General features: G+C 36.1%; 1 long non-coding RNA gene across 2 annotated transcripts; it reads left to right on the top strand.

Moving 5' to 3' along the window:
* Nucleotides 1-3654: 3654 nt before the first annotated feature.
* LOC107827874 (uncharacterized) lies at nucleotides 3655-7883 on the top strand. 2 transcript variants are annotated; one of them, XR_001657634.2, is made up of 4 exons: nucleotides 3655-3918; nucleotides 6007-6195; nucleotides 6543-6610; nucleotides 7620-7883. It is a non-coding gene; the product is annotated as an uncharacterized LOC107827874 (long non-coding RNA). The 2 variants fall into 2 exon arrangements; XR_012706059.1 differs by having other exon boundaries at nucleotides 3656-3918; nucleotides 6543-7883.
* The last annotated feature ends 2135 nt before the right edge of the window (nucleotides 7884-10018 follow it).

The following is a 10018-nucleotide window of genomic DNA, read 5'->3' as shown; positions in this document are numbered from 1 at the left end:
AAACCCAGGCCTTTCAACTCGAATACGGAGGCTAGTGACCCACAACTTTGTGATTACGACCCTATTATTGTGACCGTGTATAACAAAAACCCTCCGTCCCAATTCCTTCATCGTGAACGTGAAGTCTTCTCCGCGTTCGCGAAGAAGAAAACCAGAACAACAAATTTAGGAAATTTTGAACTTAGCTCCGGGTGGTCCGAAACTCACCCGAGCCACACGGTACCTCGTCCAACTGTACCAACAAGTTCATAAATAAAATATGGACCTGCTCAAAGCCTCAAAACACATAAAACGACATCGGAACTGAAAATCGCACCCTAAAACAAAATTAATCAACGTATGAACTTCAAACTTCTTCAACTAGCTCCGAACGCGACGAACTTAGACAACTCGGAATGATGCCAAAACTTACGCACAAGTCACAAATCACCATACGAACTTATTCCCAGGGTCGGAATACCAAACAAACATTGATAACATCAAAGTCTACTTCAAATAAAATTTAAGAAGCGTTAAAACTTTCAAGGCGCCAACTTCCAATATTAAGTGCCGAAACACTCCCAGATCACCTCGAAATTCGATGCGAACATACGCCCAAGTCCAAAATCATCAAACGAACATATTGTAACCATCAAATTCCGATTTCGAGATCTTTTAGTCAAAATGTTGACTCAAGTTAAACTTGGCCACCTTTGGCCATTATTAAGGAACTAAGGGGTCGTTTGGTTAGAAAGAAGTTATCCCAAGATTAATTATCCCGAGATTAGTTAAGCCGGAATTAGTTATTTCATATTTTCATGAGGATAAAAAAAATATTACAATCCCGGTCGGGATAACTAATCCCGAGATTAATTATACCGTAATTTTCTACCAATCAAATATAGGATAAACTCTTTTTAAATTTAGTCCCGAGATTAATTATTCCTTATCCCTCATACCAAGCGAGTCCTAAGTATTTTAAATTCAACCTGAACCATTCCAAAACTAAACCAACCATCCCCACAAGTCAAATAAAGTAAAAGCACATACAAAAAGTCTCAAATAGGGGAACAGAGATCTAGAAAGCAAAATGATCGGTCGGGTCATTTTATAGAATCCATGCATACTTGAGAAATAAAGCTATCCGATTTCTGAGAGCCCGAGAGACTGGAGAGGTTGATGACTGAGTGAGGCCGAGAGCCTTATTATGAGGATATTTATGGGATCGGGTTGCACGTTGCATCATGTTTCACTAATATATGCCATGATTGGCTTTTTATAGCACTTAGGCTGAAGGAGCCCTTCCGGAGTCTGTACACACCCCCAGTGAGTGCAGGTACTTAATGAGTGTAAGTGGTACGTTATTGAGAGGAATGAGTGACTGTGAGGAAAGAGTGATTGTGAGGATGGAGTGAATGGGAGGACTGAGTAGTTGTTGCTCTGAGAGGATGTATTGACTTCATTATTGTTACACTTCAGCTGTCATATATCACTGTCTTGAAATTTCTGAGAGATATTATCTTCTGTTTCAGTTGAACTTGACATGAATTACTGTTTTGGCTTTAATTGCCGAACTTGAAAGCATGCCTACCTTACTATGTTGATTTTTTTGAAATTGAACTTTAGCTGTGAAGCTCGTCACTACTTTTAGTTCTTTATTTAGTATTGTTACTTACTGAGTTGATTATACTCACGCTACACCTTGCACTTCCTGTGCATATTCAGGTATTTCCGGACATGGTGGGTGTTGATTTCCAAACCTCTCCAAGACTTTCTCCAAGTACTTCTTCTGGGTCAGGAATAGCTTGTTAACTCCTCGATCTCTTTTGATCTACATGCCAACGATTTTCTTATCTGCTCTCAAATCTTTCATCTCAAATTCACTTTTTAGCTGACTTTTTAAATTGTGAATTTCTGTCAAATCCTTAGGAGCAATGAGCATGGCATCAACATATAATAATAGGTACACAAATGAACCAGCATTTAACTTTCGGAAGTAAACACAACTATCATACGTGCTACTAGAATAACCATGACCCAACATAAATGAATCAAATCTTTTATACCATTATCTTGGAGACTGCTTTAGTCCGTACAAGGATTTCTTCAACAAGCAAACGTGATCTTCTTTTCCTTTAATTTCAAATCCTTTGGGTTGATGCATGTATATTTGTTCCTCAAGTTCGCCATGTAAGAAAGTTGCCTTAACATCAAGCTGTTCTACTTCCAAATCATATATGACAACTAAGGCAAGCAAGACACGAATCGAGCTATGTTTAACAACAGGTGAGAAAATATCATTAAAATTAACTCCTTGTACCTAACTATAGCCCTTTGCAATTAATCGTACCTTATACCTCGCATCTTCAACCCCTGGAATGCCATCCTTTTTTTTGAATACCCATTTGCAACCAATAAATCTTTCCCAATGGTGGCTTCACAAGATACCAAGTACCATTCTTGTGGAGAGACTCAATTGTTTCATTCATTGCAATCGGCCACTTGGCTGAGTCAGCATCAGAAACTGCTTCTGAATATTTTGATGGTTCTTCAATTTCTTCAGTTTCCTGTGCAACTGAAAAGGCAAATGCAATATAATCTCCAAACCTTTATAGTTGTTTACTTTTTCTTCTTGGTTTATGATTGGCTATAGAATACTCCTCTTCTTCCGGTTCAACTTCAGGAGACTCAACTTTAGGAATTTCAGCTTCTAGCTCAACTTCAGGAGTTTCAACTATATTTTTCTCCAAAGTTGATGAGCTTGGCTCAGAAGGAATGCCAATCTTAACCTCCACCTACTTCTGTGTACTCTTTCCTTTATCTGTATTACAAGAACTAGAAAACTCTTTCTAGAATATAACATAGAGGATTTATCATAGGTTACATCTCTGCAAATTATAATTTTTGGTGTCATGGGATCAGGATACCATAGTCGGTGTCCTTTCAATCCAGATGCATTCCCAAGGAAAATGCACTTTTTAGCCCCTGGCTCTAATTTTCTATCATTTACCTGCATGTATGCAGGGAAACCAAATATCTTTAAATCAGAATAATTAGCAGGAGTACCTGACCACATTTCCTCTGGAGTCTTAAAGTTCAAGGGTGTAGAAGGAGCACGATTGACAATATAACAAGCTATAGAGATAGCTTCTGCCCAAAAGGTGTTTGTCAACCCAGCATATGAAATCATGCAGCGAGCCCTTTCCTAAAGAGTTATATTCATCCTTTCTGCCACATCATTTTGTTGAGGTGTCATTCTCACAGTACGATGTCGAGCAATTCCTTCATTCTTGCAAAATTCTTTAAATTCATCATTACAAAATTCCAAGTCATTATTTGTTTTAAGCCGCTTAACCTGTTTTTCTGTTTGCTTCTCAATCAAAACTTTTCATTCTTTGAAAGTTAAGAAAAAATCACTTTTATTTTTCAGAAAATAAACCCAAACCTTCCTTGAATAATCATCTATGAAAATTAATATATACCTGACACTATCTTTTGATGGGGTATGTGAAAGACCCCAAAGATCTAAATAAATATAATCTCAAGTACCTTTTGTTCTGTGATTTGTTGAAACGGTCAATTTTTTTAAAATCTAATTTTATTTTTTTAAGTTATTGACCGAAACAGTCGAAAGCTTGTTTTAACCTCCCTCCCCCCCCCCCCCCATCCTTCGATTTTCTCTTCCTCTCTTTCTTATATTGCTCTTTTCCCACCTCTTCCCCTCTCCACGGCGAAACACTCCCACCTCCTTCCTGTCTCCATGGCGGAACACTTTCACCACCTCCCCTCTTCACGGTATTTTTCCCTCTCATCCTCTCCAACGACGACGGCGGAATCTTAACTTCTTTTTTCTTCCGGCGGCGAAGCTTCGGGTTGAGCGAGAGAGCTTAGGGTCTTCTCTTCCTCTCCCTTCCAGCAGCAGTGTTCTCCGATAACAAGGTTAGTTATATATTTTTGGTATATTTTCATTATTTGAATGTTAGAAAAAAATAGTTGAATTCTTGTAAATTAGTTAGTAAATTATTCTTGTAAATTTTTCACTTTTTTTTGAAAAAGTTTTACTTTTTTCGAAATTAGTGTTTGGCCATAAAATTTTCAATTTTCTCTTGAAAATGAATTTTAGAATTTTTCAAGAATTTAAAAAACTCCAAAAAGCTGTTTTTCAAAATGTTCAATCAGATCACTCACAAAAATTTAAAAACAACCCAAAATTATATTCATGTCCGAACACAACTCTAATTTTCAAATACCATTTTCCCTTGAAATTCTTTTTCTCTTTTTTTGGAATTTTACAATTTTTATGTCCAAATGCCCAGTTATAGAATTTGCAAAACTTCCTTCACTAATACCACACCAAAGCTGTAGACATCACTCTTGACATTCAGTTTTGACGTAGATGCAAACTCTTAAATTTCAAGAATAAGAAACATAACTCGTATTCTAATAATGAGATATACCTGGTGCAAGGTTACAAAACGTGCCAGCGATAGCAGAAGCAGTCTCCGTCTCTCCCCACTTAGCCAAAACCTTAGCCAGTCCAAAATCTGCAATTTTGGCATTCAATTCATGGTCTAAAAGGATATTGCTACACTTAATGTCGCGATGAATGATTGGTGGGGAGCACTCGTGATGCATGTATCATAGAGCTCCAACTGCAATTTTGCAGTCTAGTATTCCATTCCAAGACAGAATGTGCTGAAGCAGTAATAGCTTTTTCACTTATTGATCTCTTGTGATGAAGCCACTTGTCTAAGCTTTGATTTTCCATGTACTCACCTAATAATTCAACCAAAGACCTAATGTTCTTAATCTTAAAATTCCAGCTATAGTGGGTAAACCCGGTCCCCAGAAAATTTGTTATCACTTCTAGGCTATGTTACTCGGACTCTTCAAAAATATTATTGGGTGCGTGTCGGATCCTTCAAATTTAGTGCATTTTTGAAGGATCCGACACGGGTGGGGCAGCACTTTTGGAGAGTTCGAGCAACATAGCTTCTAGGCTTTTTGAGTCCATATATAATTGGTGGAATTATTCCAGTAAGTTGTTTCTCTCCGAGATGGATGCTTGTCAGAACCTTTTCTGCATTCTACACAAATCAATTGCAATATGAGGTATAGGAATTCAACGACTCGAATCCTAACTGATTTCCCCATAGTTGCTTCAGCTCTAACAGAATGCTCTTCTCATTTTCTTATATGTTACTTTGTAAACCGGCCTCCAAATGTAGAAGAACAAGTATGGAAAGACTAAGGGTGTGTTTGCTACGAAGGAAAAAATATTTTCCGGAAAATATTTTCCGGAATGTTTGGTTGGCTTAAATATTTTGAAAAATATTTTTCTCATGAACTCATTTTCATCCAATTGGAGAAAAATATTTTCCCTATCAAGAGAAGGAAAAATATTTTCTAAAACTCCTTTTTAACTTTCTTCACCCTATTCCCTATCCCCATCAACCCACACAACCCCAACCTAACCCCCGCCCCACCTCCGCCTACCCACCCATCCTCTCACCCCCACCCCCGCCCCAAATAAAAATATTATTAATAGTACTTTTTTTAATGTTATAGATATATTTCTTTTTTGTATTTCAACAAATGACTATTTTTTTTACATGATATAAAAAAGTATTTTTTTCATTTCAACAAAAACATATACTTTCTTTTTTCATAGAAAAAGTTTTTCTTTCATTTCAACAAAAAAATATTATTTTCATGATGTAGAAAAAGTTTTTTTTTTCAATTCAACAAAATGAATATTTTCTTTTCATGGTGTAGAAAAAGTATTTTCTTTTCTTTTAATAAAATGAGTACTTTATTTTCATGTTGTAGAAAGAGTACTTTCTTTTTCAACTAAAAATAGAGTATTTTCTTTTTAGTTATGGAGCACAAATTTAAACATTACTTTTGCGTAAAAATATAAAGCAGCACATTAGTTTCTTTGGGTTTGTGTGAATTTTTAGAAGAATAATTAAATTCTTCAAGAAAAATAGAGTCGTGAAAATGTTGGTTGTCGGTGCGGCTCCGCAGATGCGGAACCTTGTCTGCAGGTGTGAGCACAGGAGGTTGCCAGGAGAACCGCAAATATGGTCAAGTTGGTCCCAGGTGCGAAAAGCACTGGGCAGAATATAAACATAGGGTTCCGAGGTTTTATCATTTTTGGACTTTGCAAACTCGAATTAAGGCGCTTTTGAGAGGGATTTCGAGGGGTTTCTCGAGGTAAGTCACTCTTGATCATTTGTATGCAATAATATTAATTACCTATTGAATTTTTCACCTAGTTTATGTATTTGCGAGGTGAAATTTTGGGAGTTTTAGGCTAGAGATTAAAAAATAAAATTTGGGCATTTGAGTGACGATTTTGTATCGGAATTTGATAAATTTGGTATGGTTGGACTCGTGGTTGAATGGGTGTTCGGATTTTGAAACTTTTATAAGCTTTCGAGATGTGGGTCCGCAGTTATTTTTTTGAGTTGACTTTTTGACTTTTGCTTAACAACTTAGTTTTTTCATATTGAAATGATTCCTATGGCTTGTGTTGATTGTATCGTGTTTTTTGTAGCCAGATTCGAGTCATTCCGAGGCCGATTCATAAGGCAAGAGATTATTGGAGTAGAGATTTGCACGGCTTGAGGTAAGTAACACTTCTAAACATGGTTTTGAGGGTATAAATCCCCGAATTAGGTGTTATGTGATTGGTATTGAGGTGACGCACATGCTAGGTGACAGGCATGTAGGCGTACACCGTAAGAATTGTGACTCGGTTGACTCCGTGGAACTGTGTAGTCATATAACTTGTCACTTTCCACGTATTTCCCATGTGTTAAAGAAATTGAGATGTGATTCTTGTTAGAAATTATGCTTAGGCCATATGTTGGTATTGTTGGGACCCGTAGAGGTCGTGTTGCTGTTAAATTACTTGCTTAATTTGCAATCATGTACTCAGTCACAGCTATTATTTGCATATCATATCTCAGTCTCTGTTGCCATTTATTGATGCATCAAATCATCATTGTTTGGGCTGAATATCATAAGACTTGTGAGCTCGAGAGACTGTAGAGACTGATGACTAAGTGAGGCCGAGGGACTGATTGTGAGGATATTTATGGGATCGGGCTGCATGCCACAATATGCTTTATTAGTTCATGCCATGATTGACTTATTATAGTGCTTGGGCTGTATCCGCCCCTCCGGAGTCTGACTTATCAACAGTGAGTGCATGACCTACTAAGTGTGAGTGCGAGTGCGAGTGTTGAGTGCGAGTGCCGAGCTATTGGTAGGATTGAGTGGCTATGAGGACTAAGTGATTGTGAGGAATGACTGACTGTGAGGATTGAGTGAATGTAAGGACTGAGTGATTTGATACTCTGAGAGTATCCGTATGATTTCATCAGTGTTTTGCATTACAGTTGGCATACATAATTGAAATGTAAATATCGAGACGTATCATTCCTCATTTCAGTTACACTTGGCATATTTTACCTGTTTGAGCTTTAACTGTTGAACTTGAAAGCATGTATATATTTTTGTACTTTTATTTCTATATTTGCACTGTACCTGTTGGGCTCGTCACTGCTTTCAGCTCAAAGGTTAGACTTGTTACTTACTGGGTTGGTTGTACACACCCTGCACTTCGGGCGCAGATTCAGGTACTTCCGGATACAGTGGTTTGCTGGTTTTCGGAGCTTTATCAGTTCAAAGATTTTCGAGGTAGCTGCTCTGACGTCCACAGACCTTGACTCTCCTTCTTTATCTGTTAGTTTTATTTACATATATTGTTCTACTTTCCTATATGGTGTTTCAGTATTTCGGACCATATTATTTTATAAATACTCATGTACTCAGTGACATCCGGATCTTTAGGGAATATTGTATAAATGCTCATGTAAAAAATACTTTCCGGAAAAGTTTTTTCACTCACCAACCAAACAAGAGAAAATAAGTGATAAAACCACTCATTTTACATGGAAACATCTTCCATGGATTTTCCATAGAAAATATTTCTTTTCGTACCAAACACACCCTCGAATATGTAAACTTTTTCCTGAGAATTGAAAATGTAGATTTGACAACGTGGCTAATTTTCATGGCTCCTTTTGTTTGATTGTCCATTTTCTGGAGTATATTACGACTATAATACCACCCCAGGGTAGAGTCAAGTTCAGCAAAAATGATTTTTTTTGTTTATATATATAAACTTTTGAATCCTCTTTGGCATATGGAAGGTTCTAGTGTAGTCACAAAGGAGATCCAACCGTTGCTTTAGGTCATAGGTTCAAACATTTAAGTGTGACAGTCCTGTCTCTTTTTTTTTTAACCCCTAATATAAATTCCTGACTCGGTTGACGGGGTCATTCTCTACAAGCTCCTTTTCAAGTGTTTTGATTGCACAGTGTCTTCTTCAATGGACCATTAGCTGCAAATAAACCGTGAATCGTGCAACACAAAGCAGTCAACATGGACGAAAATTAGCTGGCTATAATAGGAAAATACTACCAACATTCACTTGTCAAAGTAAAAAAGAAAATAACACTGACTTGAAAATAACAGAAGGGAGGTACTGTAAATATACTCAACGAAAGAAGAAGCAGTGTTTCAATTGTCAGGTTATTAATAGAAGAACATAAGTGGAAACCAATTATTGGCTGCATCAAATCTTCTATGTTTAAAACTATGAATTTTCCAAATTAGACAATAATTATGGAAGGAGGGAATAATTGAGTGGGATCGAAAATTAGGAGATTCGCCTTTCATGTTACCTTCTTATTCTTTTGGTAAAGAATGTACTCCTTTTGTTCTATATTACGTTCTTGCACATGCCTAAAGAAAGATACTTATATTTAATAACCTTAATTATAAGATCATTTATCTAACCATTCCTTTTTTAAACGTCTCACTTAATTAACACTTCAATAATTAGAACAGTAAGATAAGAATTTAAAAAGACTAGATGTCTTCTTCTTTTCTTTTTTTTTTTAAATGTCAATTTTGTTGTAATAAATTCGGTTTATGAAAACAGTTGGTAGCTGAACTTGGTCAAAAGGAGACAAACTAGCCAATGATTCTGGCCTAGTAGTCTTTTCACACTGATTAGTTTCTTGTGTTGTTTGTTAGGAATGTAAGGATTTTTCATGTTCTCAATTGTGATTAATAAACAATCTATATAAAATCCTATTGATTATTTAGAACAGAAAAACTATATGATTTTCACATAAAATATATATACAATAATTTCAATCAAGAAAACTTATCTGAATCCATGATATGTTTTCTTAATGATATTGACTGAAAGCCTTCTTTAATGTTGTTGTTCTTGAAAAATAAGTAATTCTCTCCCGTTTATGTGTTCTTTTCAGAATAGAGTATGATGAAATTACGCTATTCTTATTTTAATAGGTAGAGAGAGGGACCATCGGTTAATTCTCACTTTCCATCAAAGTGAGTTAGTGGGGAGTTATAGCCACAATTAACTTCTCCTAATTTTATCCAAATATTAATTTAACAAAATATATTTATTAAACCAAAATATTTATAAACCACACGTGGGCCATATTTTACATTCTCCCACTTGGCGCACTTGATATTAATCACTTAATGGTTTAATAAATATTTATGTGATGACCCGAATGATCATCTTATATTTTAAAACTCGAATCTGCTCTCTTAAACCTTAAAAATCTCATTTTTATCCTCCTCGATTTACGTGCGTAGTCCTGGCGTGTTTCCGAAAAAATTTTATGTTTTAAACTATTGAAAATAAGAATTTATGCCTTAAAAGTTGATTTTAGTTGACTTAGGTCAACATTTTTGGTAAACGGGCCCGGATCTATATTTTGACGGTTTCGGTGAGTCCGTATCAAATTATGGGTTCTGTGCGTATGCCCAGAATCGAATTCGGAGGTCCCTAGCTCGAGTTATGAATTTTTGAGGAAAATTAAAAGTCTGAAAATTTATTTATTTCTAAGAATTTATTGATGTTGGCATTGTGAGTACCGGGTTTATATTTTTGTTTCGGAGCCCGGTATAGGTTCATTATAATATT

Source organism: Nicotiana tabacum, chromosome 23 (assembly GCF_000715075.1).
Source record: "Nicotiana tabacum cultivar K326 chromosome 23, ASM71507v2, whole genome shotgun sequence".
Lineage (NCBI taxonomy): Eukaryota > Viridiplantae > Streptophyta > Magnoliopsida > Solanales > Solanaceae > Nicotiana > Nicotiana tabacum.
Note: the sequence above shows the minus strand (reverse complement) of the source record. Positions and strands in the feature narration are given on the sequence as shown.